A 15,978-nucleotide genomic window follows, 5' to 3' on the forward strand; every position below is an offset into this window, starting at 1 on the left:
TGTTGAGGTTTATATACATGTTTATCGGTTTTTGAATTTTGAATGTGGCGTAGCCTCTATTTCTTGAATAAATGTATTATTCACATGTTTAATTGCTTTAATAGAAATAGGAGTGTTACATGTCACCTCTCGCACATAGCACGTATCATGGCATGGGTCACAGTAGAATACCCCGTATATATCAAATCATGTAGGCCAGACGCCTCCAGAGGATCCCAAAACCATCTCAAACCCTCCTCCCACTTACCAAGTTCTCTCAGCTTTCTCCCTGCATTTATACACTTGTACTCCACTTCATCATACCACATCTGAAATTCAAATTAATTAAGACATTGTCGTTATAAATAATTAAAACATTTACGCTAAATTATTTTAAATAATTAAAACACTTACGCTACATTATTTTAAATAGTTAAAACACTTACGCTATATTCATTTAAATAATTTAAACACTTACATTATGATGGTTCACCCAAAGAGGGTTCGTCACGTGCCTCGCGTAGTCGGACAACAATGACGTGGTCTCAGGTCCTCCAAGAAAAGGAGGCCCTCCAACAGAATATGGCGGTATCAGCGGAACACGACGTCGTCGTCGCTGAGTCTGAGGCTCAGGCTCACCCTCAGGAACAACATTCTCTGCCTCAAGATAATCTGCCACAACATCCTCTGGCACCTCCTCATCCTCTGCCTCGTTATATCCCCTTCATAATGATTGAGTTGACTTTAAAAATCCATTCATTGAAATTGAATTGGTTGGGTGGTACCAAGAAAATCGATTATTAACTTACATTTCTTATTAAATATTAATTAATGTTTAATATTAATTAAATTAACTGATCAACTTGCTTTGTTATCAAACATTTTTTTCTTGATTTCAATTTTTTTTTCAAAAAAAAAAACGGATATATTTAAATATGAGACTAACTCCTATCACTTCAGATACTGAGGTTTTTGGACTTGAAAAAAAAATCTAGGACGTATCACGCAAATAATTGGTCCGGTACTGGCACCTCCTCATCCTCTGCCTCGTCATGCGGCTGATAAAACATTATATCCTTCTCCATCCGATCATATCCAACAAAACCCTCCTCATACACAACATTATCATGCGTTGGTGTCGCATCAATCACATGAGAAGAGTTATCTATCTGTGACTGTGAACCCGACCCCTCTGCTCCACCTATCCTCAAGTCCCTACGTCTCCGGGCCTTTGGAATATACGAGTGTTCAGCCTCCATCTCCTTTCAAGCACTATTTGTCATAGCAGGTTTACCTTTGCGCCCTCTCTAATACACCACTCCCGCACATCCTCCTCCCCAGCCATATCTGTACAAAAACAAATTAAAAGAAGACATAAAAATTCAAACATTATGTAACATGTAACATTATATCATAAAAAGGCTAAAATATGGTTTTAGTCCCTGCAAATATGCCTCGTTTTGGTTTTAGTCCCTGTAAAAAAAAATTTGTTTTTGGTCCTTGCAAAATTTTTTGTTTTTGAAAATAGTCCCTCCAGGGACCTTTTTTAAAAACAAAATATTTTGCAGGGACCAAAAACTACAAAATTGGTTCAGTTATAATGTGCCACGTATGCAAATCATCACAAAAGTGGGGTCAGGGCCTATTTTCAAAAACAAAAAATTTTGCAGGGACCAAAAACAAATTAGGCATTTCATAAAAAAAAAAATATATGTATCGTATAACATTATGTCATTCTTAAACTTTCCAAAAAATGTCAAAATCCAACCTTATAATATTTATAACATATATACATTATAAAATTTAACATATTTGGAAAAAAAATCACAAAAAAAGCAAGATTATTTCTCTTAGGTATTTCATCAAACACCTTAAGTGCATTTTAAAGTACTAGCACAATTATTGTTAATTCAACTACATTGTACCTAAACCTACTCTAAACAACAATGTCAACAAAAACCCTACATTATAACATCAAATTCTAACATAATTTGCAATTTTTAAACCTAACCTAAACACTAACGTTTTGCTAAAATTATGAAAATAACACCCTAAACAAACTACCTTGCATGTAAATAGAAAGAAAATAACTTACTTGTGATTTACTTGAAGCAAATTGGATGATTTTCGTGCAAAATGAAAATTTGGGTGAATTTGATTAAAATTTGATGTTTATGTTGCATGTGTTCTGGAACCAGAACTTGAAGTTTCTGCGTTCATATCACTAACATTGCAACGACAGTTAACTACCATTGAGGGCATTTAAGTATTTTACTTGTGTCTTTATGAAGTTTTTATGTCAAAAAATCAATTTTCTTATTTGAAAAGATGTCTTTTGGGCCTTAAGAAAAGAATTCAACCCATTTGGATGCAAAAGGCTCATAAAAACTAAAATATCTCACTCATGGATAAGAGCACATGGCTTATTAAGGTATGACATCACTAAAGCAAAAGGACATGACATAATCAAATATTGAGCAACAAATAAACAGCTCATTATAGTTAATTCTCTCACTCACAAGCAAGCTATAGTGCAAGCAAAGCTATGCAAATCAGACATAACATTATGAGAACGTTCTTCCTATTTTTAAGAAGAAAAGAGAAATCAATTGAGACTTTAGACAGTTATCAAAAACGTGTCCAACAACTCTAGTTTCTCCCTTGATCACCAAGACACTCCTCACCTATAAATACAAGTGGTTTTGAAGGTTAAAGATAGAAGTTTTGCAAGTAAATATTCTCTCAAGTGAAAATCACCACTACAAACAAAACTCTTTGCAAACAAAGCAAATTCCAAGTTCTCTCACTATGTCTCTTGGATCTTCTCTTTCGAATTTGCTATTGTAAAATCTCAAACAAAGTGTTGAGTATTTATTTGATCCAAACCAAATCTCATTGTACAATGTGTTGTATTTCTCATGTCTATTTGGCTTAATAGTTTGAGATAGAAAATTTCAACCTTTCTTTTGCTAGTGTGTAAAGAATTGTAGAAGGCTGTTGAGGTTGATAATACAGGTGTAACAGACTGATCTGGTGTGACCAATACCTTGTAGTGCTAGTCAGAAATTTCTGTTAGCAAGACAAATATAGTGGATAATCTCACACGAGGTGTGAGGACTTGAAGTAGTCGAGTTTGGTGAACCAAGATAACTCTCATGTGTTATTCTTATCTCTCTCTTTTTATTTGAAATAACACATCACACACACGTTATCACACTTATATTAATCTCCAAAATATTCTGGTCCTAATTAATCATTATCAAATTAATCGAGAGTGCTCTGGTCCCTAATCAATCATTAATATTGTTGCTTTATATTAGACTACCTCTAGAACATTTTGGTCCAAGATAAAACAATTGCTTAAATATTTAACTAAAGTTCAAATTCAGCATATAATATTGTTTTATCATTTTGTCATATATTAATCATTCTCCAGAACATTCTGGTCCTTGTTAAAAGAATCTTATATTTTAACTTAACATCATTTTTCTCATTCTGCTTATAATCATTATCCAGAACATTCTGGTCTAATCAATTAATTGTTATATACAATAATCTTATTGAACTAACATACACTAAGAACATTCTTGAGTATATAAATCTAAACTTAACTTTTAGGAATCATTTTTAAAAGGGTCACAATTCAAACCCCCCTTTCTTGTGACGTTTATTGATACTTCACATCATTAACCTAAGTCACGTTACAACCCTAAAAGATCTCTAAAGTGTGTACTAAGTAGTGTGATCTTGAATGTATGTTTATAATTGTTTCAATTTTATAGCAAGCTGCATTCACATGACGACTGGAGTGGACAAATGTCGTGACCAACTCTACTGATTTTATGAGGTATGTGTGTATCTTGGAAAAGTGTGATTGAGAGTATATATCTTTTCTAAATATATCCCTCTTGCATGAAAGCGGTAAGTTAGTCAAGCTTGTAAATGAGATGAATGATGATTCGAGCAACCTCTTTGGAAAGGTATTTTCTAAAAAAAAAATTATGAAAATATATAATTCAAATTCATATTGGTAATGTAGACTAACATAAAAAATGGAGAAACACGTATAATTTGTGGTTAATATGATTCATAGGTTAATTCACTACACAAAAAAAAAACATATAATTTGAGGTGGAGGGACTATGAAACGTAATTATATTTGGTTTCTATATTTTATATTAAATTATTGTTAAGTATGATTTATTTTCTATGAAGTTATTAGATATGATTTTAGTCCTTAGAAATATCTCAAATTTGAGTTGTACTTATAAATTATAAGTATTATCAACATTCATATTATTTTTCTCTTGTGAGTTATTCATTTCTTATTTACTAAGAAAATTAATTGTTTTGACCAAAAAACTAAATAAGAAAATAGATTGTTCCTGTTCAAAAAAAAATAAAAATAGATTGTTTTGACAAAAAAAAAAATTCAATTTAAGAAAAAGAATATAAATTTAAAATTAATTTTTTTTTGTCAAAACAATCTATTTTCTTGTTTAGTTTTGGCTTAAATGCTCTTTTGGTCCCTTAAGGATTTATTTGGTATCGCTTTGGTCCCTTAAGTAATAAAAGGTCCAATTTGGTCCCTTAACTTTATTTAAAGTAATGGTTTGGTCCCTTCTGTTAATTTAATTAAAAAATATGTTAAATTTTGGCCCCTTAAATTATTTAATTAGTATTAGTTTGATCCCTTAACTTATTTAATTAGTATTAGTTTGGTCTCTAAACTTAACGTTTTTTTGAATTAAGTTAACGGAAAGGACCAAACCGACACTTTAAATAAAGTTAAGGGACTTAAACAGACTTTTTATTACTTATGGGACCAAAACGATACCAAATAAATATTTAAGTGACCAAATAAACAGTTAAGCCTTTAGTTTTTTTGTCAAAACAATTCATTTTCTTAGCAAATAAGAAACGAATAACTCACAAGAAAAAAAAAATGAATGTTTATAGTGCTTATCATTTATAATTACAATTCAAATTTGAGATATTTATAGAGACTAAAACCATATATAATAACTTCATAAAAAATAAATCATACTTAACAATAATTTAATATAAAACATAGAAATCAAATATAATTACTTTTTATGCCACTTTTATACTCCCTCTGTCGCAAATTATATTTTGTTCTTTTTTATTTGGTAGTGAATTAACCTATAAATCATATTAACCACAAATTATATGTTGTTCTCCATTTTTTATGTTAGTGTACATTACCAATAAATCATTAATGATTCTTTTTATATTATACCATTTATTACTCTTTCATTTTTCAATTCTTTATTTTTTTCCTTTCTCATACTAAAGTACTCTCTTAATGGACTTAGTCTCTATTCATTCTTCATAAAGAAAACGCTACACAATTGCTTCACTTAAACATCCATTTTACTCATACACTCTTATGCTCTTATTTTCTAATATCATCACAAAAATCACATTTCTCTCATAAATATCAAAAATACCATTTGCTCCTCAATTCTAATAAAAATCTACCAACCCCTCAATTTAACCACATCAAATAAACAAATAAATTCCAGTAATTAAAATAATAATAAACTAAAAATCGGGATGTTACATTATCACTAGAAGAACTTTGCCACTCTCTTAAAGCCAACCTTATTTCACAAATTTTGAAAAATAATGGTTTGAAATTGAATACTTTGTACCTGAAAAAAAAAACTCGATGACACTATAAAACAATTTCAAGTGGGCACAAATTTCTCTTGCAACTTTTCAATATTTTTCACTTGGTAAGGATTTATAACGACTGTAACGTATAACACAACGTTGAAAAACTTTTTCGTAAGGAAATGTAGAAGCAAACATTAAATAAGTAAAGTTCCATCTTGTTCCACAGTCTTGTGCAAGCTTCTTTTTATAGGTCATACTCAATTATTGATGAGTATCTTTAAATTTATCCTCCCTCTTAGGTGCTTTCAACCCAATAACTAATATTTTCACTAATCTTTTCAATTGAACTATAAATTATTTGCATACCATATTTAACTATCAAGTTTAAGATATGCGCACAACAGCGCAAATGAAACAATTCACCATTCAAAACAAAAGACTAATAATCATATAATCAATCAAAGCATCATTGGTGCTACAATTATCAAGAGTTATTGTTGACAATTTTCTATCAACATTCCATTCAAACAAACATTTTGACAAATAATCACCAATCCCTTCAACAGTATGTGGTGCAGGCACATAAATGAACCTAAAATATAGACATAATGAATTTAAATTGTAGTATAAATTAAACATCAAACAAGGAAATGCAGAAGTAAACATCACATAAAATAACCATGTTAAATTATAATATTTACCTTATGATTCAATTGTGCAAATTCTGATGTTCATCAATAAAATGAGTTGTGACAGTCATATACCCTTTGTTTTGATTGCTAGAAGTCCACATATCAGTATTTATCGCAACACGACTTTTATTCTTGCTAAGTGAGTTCATTTGCTTCATCCTCTCACTTTCATACAACTTCATGGTGTTAGTCTTCATGGTATTGTGAGAAGGTATCTTCAACAAAGGTATAAGAGAATGTATAAAACTTCTAAAACAAACATGGTTAACCATCATGATCGAGTATTCATGAAGAATAATCATCTTTGCAAGTTCAGTCCTAGTCCTAGAAAGATCTTGATTAAAAGTGTAAGTTCCAACCACAAATGATTTTTTACCCTTTCCCGGCACTTCAGAAACTTTAAGCAAGACTTGTGTTGGACTTATTTTATTGTGAGCTGCACAAATGCGAAGATGGTCCTTAAATGAGTAGTTACATTTGTTATCTCACTACCAAGGTTATTCCCACAATATTTTCATACGGCCTTAAACATGTCGTCAAACCTCTGCCTTTTGCAATGAGGTCAAACAGTTGATTTGAGTCCTCTTTTGTTAGGACTTACGAACGGCTTCAGGATCTTAACTTTTGACATTCATCCCATAATTATCAAAAGGCAAAAACATTGGATAATTGAACTTCTTCGTTAGCCATTTTTTGATAAAAACCTTCACATACACACATAAAAGGAAAAAACAAAAGTTAAATGGAATCTACAAACATAAACATAAACCATAATTATCAAAAATTGGGCATTTCATCAAACATATAGTGAGCAATAATTGAATTTTCATCAGATAATTTTGACATTTTATCAAAATATTAAAATTTCATCAAACAGATAGTTAAACGTCTTTCAAAGCATAAAAGATATACTAAACTTCTCATTAGAAAATAGGTTATTATCATACAAAAGTAATAGTTGGCATTTCATCAAACAGATAGTGAGTAATAAAAAAAACAGAACTGAATGCACTTTTTAATATTACACATTTTAACAACACTGTATAATTTTAACAGAACTATTATAAATCTTAGCAGAAAACATATTAAATTCACAGGAAAAATCTGTTTTAACAAAACTGAACACCTATTTTATATGTTTGATCTAAAACCATTATAAATCTTAGCAGAAAAATTCGCAGATTAAAAAAGAATTATAATTTTAACAGCACTACATATTTTTAACAAAACTATAAGATTAAATTTGAGATTGAGAGGAAAACTTACAAAATTTGAGGTACAGGAGCAGCAGAAGAATCTGAAAGAGAAGATTGGAAAAGAGAAGCAACATAATCTAAGAGAGAAGATTGGAGATTGAGATCGAGAGTGAAGCTTAGGGTTTGAGTTTGAGATGGAGATGTGAGATCAATAGTGGATTAGTGAAGCTTAGGGTTTGAATTTGATAAGGAAGGTGACATTAAAATGGAGATTGGAGGCGTAGCTAGGGTTCCAAACCCATGAGATTGTGATACTATTATCTGATAATAACAACTAAACCTCTGACATATTTTACATTTTTTCTATTTTTTATTTTATTAAACCATATGAAAAGTTTAAAAAACCAGTGGAAAGTATTAAGTCTTTTTTAAAACATAAGGGTATTACAATATTTTTCATGGGGTCGGGGGATCCGCAGGGCGGGGGATACTTCCCCGAACACCGCTAAAGGGGATTATTTCTCCCCTCAAAAATGGCGGACGGGAAGAAATAATCCCCTCAGGACCCGCTCTGAAAAATCTCCATTGACACCCTTAAATCTGCTATAATTATATATACAACTACGGTCATACTCTTTATACTTTTTTTCATTTATAGAGAGGTATGAAATCATACGTTATTCAATATTATCAATTAGATAATTCTCATAATATGTTCATATATCTTCAAGTACTTGACAATGATATCTTAATACATTCAAAATATTAATAACATGATTTGTACAAAATGTTAATGTCGACTTTCAAAATACATCAAAGCGTTATAGTTAATAATTAACTTTATCTAATCAAATTAGGACTCATTATGAGGATTATCATCTTGATCAGCATCTTTGTTTCTAACCTACAAATATGAAAGAAATAATAACAAAGTGAAATAATCATCAACCACTTGTAATATTATGCTCCTTTCACAATTAGACAACAAAAAAAAAATGACACTTTAAATAAATTTTTTGACATTAAAAATTAACAGAGGTGTCAATTTTGTTTTGGTCACGTTTTCATATGTTATTTAAAATGAAAAGGTTAAAAAATGTGAATTTTGTACAAATTTATACTAAAAAAATATAATACATATTTGATAATATCAATGATTTGATCCAATGATCCTATCAGTTGCGTTGTAACTGAAGATACAAAAAAAAAAATGTCAGTAGAGCCACCTACTTACATAAAAAAGATGAAAAACGAGAAACCTTTTATTTTTTTCTATATTTTTTTTTTAGGAAATAAATTTGTATTTTCAGTTAAAGAAAAATGAAATGTGTATTTATCTAGTGTAAAGTATTTTTGCGGTGTCACGTGATGATAACGCAATAAAGTACTATACAATTTGTGTGATACATTAGTGGCATGTGACTTGGGGTGGGAATAGGTTAGGCCGCTCATCAGTAGTCTATGACCCGGCCTACTAAAATTCCGGCTCGGCCTAGTTCGTTTATTAAATAGGTAAGGCTTAAGCTTTTTAAAAAGTTCGTTAATTTAAATAGGCTAGGCTAAGGCTTATAGAAAAGCCTACTAGGCCTATCAGGCCGACCCATAGATGTGTAATTATATATATACTACATTATATAATACACGCGTATGAGCCTCTACAAAATGGATGTGTTAATTCTACAAAATTTTATTGGAAATACATGCAATAAATATATATATATATAAAGTGGGGGGAAAATGAATGTACATGCTTTACAAAATTTTATTGACATATTAAACTATTAAAAAAATATATATGTTTATTAGCCTTTTTAAAAATTTTAGTGCAAATTAGACTTTTAGACGGTCTAATAAGCCAAGCCGGACTTTTATAAAGGTCAGGCTAGGCTTAAAATAAAGCCTTTGACAGACTAATAGGTCAGGCTTAGACTTTAATTTTTTCATCTAAGCTCGGCCTATTTAAGCAAATCCCGACTCGACCCGGTTCATTCCCACCCCTACATGTGACAATGCTGAAAAGAAACAAAGCTTGGTAACTGTAGAGAAGGGTAAGAAGAGCACTGGAGAGAAAAGAGCTCGTAAGAATGTTTACTGAGGAATCAGGAAGATGCCATGGGTCAAATGGGCTGTAGAAATAAGGGACCCACAACAAGGTGTTCGTGTTTGGCTTGGTACTTTCTCAACAGTTGAAGAAGCCGCCATAATTTATGATGTCGTAGCTAGGTGCATACACGACGACAAGACTAAGCTCAATTTCCCTGAAACTCATGCTGATGTTGTTGCACCACTCCTCCAACAAAGAAGCAGTGTCTTAGCCCTGATCAAGCTACTTTATTAATAACATATATTTATACAATTTTTTTTTCAAAGGAAACCTATATGTAGTAGTATGCACAATACTAGTAAAAATTGAATGACCAACCCAAATTAAAGACAAAAATCATGAATCATCTCTGTAATTAATTAATTAATGATAAAATTAGTTATATGAGTTTATATAGTTTCATTAAAATCTATTGTTAATTTTTTTTTAGGTACAACTGTAAAAGTGATTCTAGTTGTCCAACACAACAATGGTTCTCATGATGCAATTAGAAAATGTGTTCATAAAATTTTGTTAACTAATAAAATGTTTTACTAACCATCCTATTGAATAAAAAATTAAAGGGCATAGAAATTAAAAAAAGACGAATACCAATTGCATCACAAGAAAATTATGGTTTTGGTGTTGTGTTATTGCGACAATTAAATGACATATACAGCTAACATGTTATGGGCTAATTACTCGCCCTTTTTTTAAACACCAAAATTAAAACAACCTGCTATGACTAACACCAAAAAGTGTTGTCACAATCGAATTAAAGAACTACCCTTCTAGTCACCAAAACTACAAACTTAGTATATTGTGATTATGTTGAAGTAATCACCCCCTATATATTTCTTTGAAAACATCATATATATTATATGAGTTCCCCGCATAAGACATACATGAAAAACCATAACAAAAAATACAACGGTGCTCTATATAAGCGACATCGCACCCACATTAACACCCCACAAAAAAGTGCAGGGAAAAACACAATTGCTGCATTGTACAAATAGTCGAACAACAACTGACAGTAACATAACAATAGGAAAAAAACCAGCAGGCCAACATGATTTTTTTTGATTAAATGAGATAAAATCCACTAACAAATTGGGCAATTCTATATAGATTTAATTCGAACATCAATTCACACAAGTGCAATGTTGCCTAAGAAAAATTGTCAAATTACTACTCTGTTTATTTATAATTCAATGATGTATCATACATATCCAATTTTCCTCATACTTGTGGTTATAAGTATTAGATGAAAAAAATATAAACCTATATGAAAAACAAACCCATATGAGAAACACATTTTTTTAAGGGATAAACTTTGAAAAACAATTTCTCAAAAAAAATTAAAAATAAACTTTGAAAAACAAAACCATATGGAAAACATTGACCAAACTAAATTAGAAGGACAAAACACCTCATTCATTTTTTCTAACTAAGGTTGTACTAGTAAACCCATGAAACAATTTTAAGAAACAAAAGTACGAAAAATCCTTTTATTAGTAGTGAGTAGTGATCCATCTACAACAAATGATACTAAATGTAGATAATTATGAGGTATGATAGATATAAAATGTATAGAAGATTACCAATTTACAAGTAGCAATTCTTCATATTTTAATACAAGTTATTAATGTAAAAAAGCGGCGACTACAATCATTACAAATATGACCCAATCATACATTCAAGCAAAGGAATGGGATATCAACTTCACTCATTAAACTAACAACATATCAACTCTTTTAATACCAACAAATAGAAACACATATACTACCAATTTGAGATTCAAACAATCAATTTTATCAAATTTAAAAAATTAGGGCTTATGTCAAAAGAGGAAATATGGAATTTACATATAAAATTGATGCAATAAACATCAAATACAACTATAAAGTAGTTAGAGTACACATCAATTTCACAAATTGAAATAATAACACTAGAATCCAAGTGTGGGTACTCAAATGAAGAAGAAGAAGAAGAGGATGAAGGAAAATTATGTTTGATGAGAGAAGAAGGACTAAACGAAGATGGTGATGATGTTGGTCGAAAGCACAAGTGGTGATGATGCATCAATATGAAGAAAGCTTCTCCGACGGAAACTTACGTGTTTGTTTATGCTTCCAGGGCAGTGGTCGAAAGCTTGGCCATGAAATAAAGAAATGAAGGGAACTTACATGTCTGTTTATGCTTCTGAGTGTTGTTTAGTGGTGGATTTTTTTTCATAACTATTATATTATTATAAATATGTCATTATAAAAATAGAGAAGGAATCTCAAAAAAGAAGTGTGAGAATTGGCAGGCTCTAAAATGTTTTAGTCCACGATTTGCAATTATTAACAACAACTGTTATCAAATGGTGGCCTACAATATTTTGAAACCATGGGAAGAAACGGCATAAGCCACTATTTTCTCCATGTTGTCTATTATTTAAGGAAAAGCCACAGTTATAAATTAAGGTTTAAATACCAACGACTACAAACTCTTGCTTATAAGGAACATACAACGACTATGTTAATTCTACACTTACATAACCGTGGCATAAGATGTGTATACAACGGTTTTCAACAAGGTATTAAACAATGGTCAGAAACTTGTCAACATATGAAATTCCATGGCCTATAACCCATTTAAGCGACGGTTTACCAACCCTGACCTAAAGTTTCGTTTCATAAAGTCAAAAATGGTGTAGTGTGTCTTATGTGAATTAGTGGTCGTTAAAGGTTTTGAAGAACATTAACTTAAATGTCACGAAATTGGTAATACAATATGTCTAAAACTATTATCATTCGAACAACTGTCATAGATCACGTATAAAAAATTATGGCTAATAATCATCCAACACATACATAGATTTACAAACATTCATAAACACATAAAAACATTAAGAACAAGTAAATGTGACACTTGTTTGGCCGAATTAAAGATGACATAAGACAATTTGATTTTCAACTTTATGGTGTAATGACGATATTGTTCACGTGCACCTGCAGTTAATTGTGTTACATTATCTTATTTCTCAAGGATTAACCAATGATAAACACATTGTGGGAATTATTTAACACCTAAAATAAATATTATATTAGCTGAATTCAACAAATAAGCGTCTGATCAATTAGACGAGGAAGCCCTTCACCTGTGTAAATGATAGGCGATGTTCGATCTGCCGAGCGAGGAAGTTGATTCTTTCTCAAGGTCGCTAACTCATAATGTGGGTCTTCAAAGGATAAACCAATTCAAAGATATAGTGGTATTAAATAATAATGCATTACCACAATTTATTCTCTCATGTCAATAATTGTTATGAGGAAGAGACATGACACTCTCTTTTATGGATATGCGCATAAAACAACCTTGTCAACGGATCATGCCAGGGAGAGGAGATTGAAGTTGAGCGTGGGGCACTATGATCCCACTACCATGGAAGTTATCACACGATACCCATGAAAATTAGTCAAATAGGGGTTACACATTTTAGGCCATGATGTTTGGATAATATATAATAGTTACACTATAAATACTCTATTCATACACTGTAACTACAACATCCAATCAATTAAACCAGCTTCTTTTCATAAATTTATCCCATTATCTTTCTCCTTTTATTTATACATATTTTAGTGGAACTCAAAACCCAGAAGCAATCGTACATATCACTCTACTGAAGTAGTTAGGAAACCCACAACTGAGGGACATAGTTCTTCCCCTGGCCTTAATTGATTGAAGCAAATAAAATTACAATCGAGAAAATTCATTGACCACCACTAATTTCAATTTCCACCAACCAAGGTTTTGCAACTCTAGAGTTTACCTCAACTTGTTTGCCTAGGTAAACTCGACTCGAGAACTTGACGAGTTTACCTAAAATTAAAATTATATAAAATTTATTATATGCATGACATATATAAGCTAATATAATATTGTAAATAGGTCAATAATGCAAAATATGACTTAATTACCAAGATAAATTATACCAAACTACCGTAATAAAATGTTATGTTCAACTTAGCATCAAAATACAAAAATTAACGCACAAAATCATAAGTTTCACAAGTCTCTAAGTTTAAGCCTTCCATAAAACCATCCAAAAAAGCAAGTTTCACAAGTTCCTAAAGTTGTCAATAAAACTATCTAAAAAATAAACTAGTTAATTTCTTCAAAAGGTTAACAAACACCACCACCGCAACCCTAACCAACGTCGCAATCATCGATGTCGAAACATGAATTTCCACCGTCTGAATCGCAGCCCTAACTGATATGTGCTCCCCTGTTCATGGTTTGAGAACTCAGAGAAGAAGAAAAAGAAACTTTCATTTTAGGAACAACGTGTTACTATAAAGGTAACTATTCAGTAAACGTTTCAGTTTTTGGGCTTGTAGAAAAAGAATTGGGTTTTGAAAAAAATGGTCCTAAAAAAGGGCCTTTTTTTTATATTATTTTTAGATGTAAACTCATAAAACTCGATAAACTCGGTCGAGTTTACATGAGTTTACCGAGTGTTAACTCGGTCAAACTCGTCAAACCTTTCGATTTTACTTGAAATCGAGTTTACCTCCAAGTTAACACGATTTTGATACCTAAAAACGTAAACTCGATAAACTTAGAGAGTTAACGCTCAATTTGCGGAACATTGCCATCAACACAATCAATAACCAATTCCTTGAGCTAAGAACTTTAATCCCCAAAATCTTCAAGTCTTTAATTATACATTGTTGAACCTTCAATTGGATATTTGACCTCAAGAATCCCTTGAATTGACCACCATGTTGTTAGATCATATCCATAGGGGACGAATAGCTACCTATGTTTTTCGTTAGATGAAAACAAGTTCTTTAGAGAAAAATAATTGTGAGATTATAAGTAGTCGACATTCTTATGAAAATGAATGTAAATGATGATGTTAAACACAAAAATTAAGATAATGAAAGATACAAATATTCAATGATTTTTTTTCATTAAGAAGATCAACAAATCTACTGATTATTTCTTATTTCTAAAGATGGTCAATACACTATAAGAATTACGAGCAAGGTAAAATAGATAACCAAATTTTGACAAAAATCAATTCTGTTAAAAAGATGAAATGGGTAGAACTACTAAATCTGAGGACTCTTCTTATTCATGGTTCACCATAACTACTTAGTTGATGGTTTATCCTAAACACCACCTTTTATTAGACCTCCATGAAAAATTAGTTCACACTGGCAATGCACGCAATCCCTTTTCTCCAAATATTTATTATGAACAATTAATAGAAAATGCAAACAAGTGGCCTTCATACATTGTTAACCAATCAAAATGAGTAATTTATGCATATACAATTGTGTAATTTTCTTTTTAAAGAAAAAATTGTGTAATTATTAGTTTTTCGTATGTCTAACTTGCATTTTCGAGACAAATTGTTTTAGGCAACACCCTTAAAACAATTGTTAGAGCCTGTTTGTCATATTATTACCTCAATTGATCAATTGAATTCAGATTATAACCTCCACATTTATTGCCGATAAATAAATTAATTACCAAAATAGATTTTCCATATATTAATAACTTGATGATTTTTTTTTTTTTTTTAAGAAATCAAAATGGGATATATTAACAGCGGCGGTGTAAACTCCTAAATATGTAACCAAAAAACTCCTAAGTATAAGGTGTACCAGAGAAAACACCCCGAAAAGCAAGCAAACAATCAAAGTTATTACATCAAAAGGTCAGTCGATACCCAGACAAAGTAAAGGGTCCGACCACCATCTCTGAGAACCGTACACAAAAGTAGTATTCTTTGCTTTTAACCACAAAGCGAATGAAATCTAACTTTTTCTAAGAGTTGTATAATTGGTGTTTCAATGTTATTAAACAACCTGCTGTTTCGTTCATTCCAAACCAGTCACACACAAAGAATCCAAATTAACTGTAAGAACGACATGCGAGCTTTAGAATGACATGTATAATGAGTGAATTGATAAAAATGTTGTGTAATATTTTGAGGGTCTACACCGTTTACACCAATCCATGATCTGATATGCTGCCATAAAGAACCAAAAACCTCGCAATGAAGAAACAGATGGGAAGCCGACTCATCAGTATCACACCCTGAAACACACCTAGCATCCGCGACCTGGAGTATACCGCGCTTATTAAAAATGTAACTCATGTGAAGCACAAATTTTAACTAGTTTTCTTTTTTATTTTTAAATAATCACTTTTAAGAAAATTAAATCTGTTTGTTACATCTTTTTAATTTTAAGAAAATTAGAATTTAAAAAAATTTAAAACACCTTCAAATGAGGTTATGATTTTTTTTTATAAAATCTATAAAAAAAATAATCTTTAAATTATTCAATATCAAAATCATTTTTATTTTAATCAATAACAAACA

The sequence above is a fragment of the Medicago truncatula genome, chromosome 3, assembly GCF_003473485.1.
Source record: "Medicago truncatula cultivar Jemalong A17 chromosome 3, MtrunA17r5.0-ANR, whole genome shotgun sequence".
In the NCBI taxonomy this organism is placed as follows: Eukaryota; Viridiplantae; Streptophyta; class Magnoliopsida; order Fabales; family Fabaceae; genus Medicago; species Medicago truncatula.